General features: G+C 55.1%; 1 protein-coding gene across 1 annotated transcript in view; it reads left to right on the forward strand.

The window, feature by feature from the left end:
- Positions 1-1,806, forward strand: part of GRM4 (glutamate metabotropic receptor 4) — a 50,131-nt gene that overhangs the window by 44,855 nt on the left and 3,470 nt on the right. The gene's annotated exons all lie outside the window — the stretch shown is intronic.

Raw genomic sequence — 1,806 nt, forward strand, 5'->3', positions numbered from 1 at the left:
AAAAAAAAAAAAAGGAAAAAAAAAAAAAAAAAGAGCAGATATTCTGGCACAGAGATCTGTTTTGACTTTCCTTGATGAAATGACATTTTTATTTCCAAAACCTGCCTAGATTGACTCCGCGTGCATGTAGGGAGAAGGTGGAACAAACAAACCCGCGCATGTGACAGCCATAGGTTTTATTCTGGGGACAAACAAAACTTTTTGGTTGACTCAGAACAAGCTTTGTTGCTTTTTTTCCTTTTGGGTTGAGTTGAAACACTTTTGGGCCTGTGCATATGTTTCGGAAGCAGGAGAAGAGAGTGAAATGTTGCTTTGCATGGTCACACCACACCGCAGGTCCAGGGGTGGGATGACAGCCCTGGCCGGGAGCCGTTACCTCCCCCTGGCTCTCGCTCATGGGTCAGAGCTGCCTCCATGCACCTTCTGCCAAGGGAGCCATGTAGAGCCTCTGTGCTCAGCTTCTGGCCTTGGTCACCTTTTTGCTCTCTTGACTCCAGAGAGGGAGCCCCCGAGTTAAACAAGTGCAGCTGGGGAGGTGGGCACCCCCTGCCCTCGCTGGCGCTGCAGCCCCCGGACTTCCCTGGCTCCTCTGGGTCCTGCCACCTTGCATGGCGCTAAATCCCACGCGTGAAACATCTGCAGAAGAAACCCTGGACACCACGCTGTGACTGAGCCAGGGGATAAAGTTCAGAAACTGCCTTAAGCCTCCTTCTAAAATGTTGTTAGCAATGTGCAAAACAGCCCTGGCGCCAGAGCACAGCTGGAAAAGCAAAAAAAAAGTGCGTGCAAAGGCACCCGAAGACCCAGAGCCCTCTCCTTGCTCAGCCTGGAGAGACCCAACAAGTGAGCCGGGCAGTGGAGGAGAGGCTGGGGGCCCGGGCCAGGCAGTGGAGGAGAGGCTGGAGCCCTGTGCCAGGAGCAGGGATGCTGATGGAGCAGGGATGCTGACAGAGCAGGGATGCTCGCGGAGGGGCTGGCCCGCCCAGCCTCCCGTGTTGCTCGGCAGCGAGAGGTGGGGACGGGCAGAGGGAGGGGGTCTCTTTGCCTCCCGTTGCCGCCTGCTTCAGATGCCCCTGGCTTGTGAGGAACCTGCCAAATGCTTTCCATAGAAAAATGGATTATTCTACAGTCAGATTAATGGGCTTTCATTTTGCAAAACATCTGTCACTGTTAGTCCTGGACAGTGAGCGTGAAATTAGTTTTGACTGCAGAAAGGCAATGTTGGTGTGTAATATGTGACTTACATGACAACAGCCCAGGGAGCCAGCTGGGGAATGGGAATTACCTGTTGAAGGGAGATGAGGGAGCGGGGGGTGCCCCAGCTGGGCCCTGGACTGGGTGTCCTTGCTGTGCCCATCACCGCGGTGTCGGAGCTCCCGCCTTGCAGGCTGCGAATGGCAGGGAGGAGAAAGGGAGGGTGAAGGGGGCATGGGGGCTCTGTCTCTGGTGATGTTTTTGAGTTGGGGTGCTGGCAGGTTGCTGCCGGAGCGTGCATGAGTGCTGGGAGGGCTTGGCACAGGGAGGCTGTGCCAGGGCCCCGAAATGCAGGGTTAGGGCACCAGCACAGCCTCCCTGTCTTTGCAGGTGGGGAAACAGCAAAAGTGAGCTGAAGGCCTCTCCGGGCGCACCTTAGCCCATGCAACAAGTCAAGTCTGGTGTTTAAAACCCAATACTGCCAACATTTCCCACCCTGGCTCCCCCACTCCTTCATTTATTTAACCCCAAGGTTTCCATGTTCCCCTGTTTCCTCTCCTCCTTTCCCAGCTGACCCTTTCTGGATCCTACAGAGCCGTGGTGGGTCTCAGC

This window comes from Egretta garzetta, unplaced genomic scaffold (genome assembly GCF_000687185.1).
Source record: "Egretta garzetta isolate BGI_Z169 unplaced genomic scaffold, ASM68718v1 scaffold105, whole genome shotgun sequence".
Lineage (NCBI taxonomy): Eukaryota > Metazoa > Chordata > Aves > Pelecaniformes > Ardeidae > Egretta > Egretta garzetta.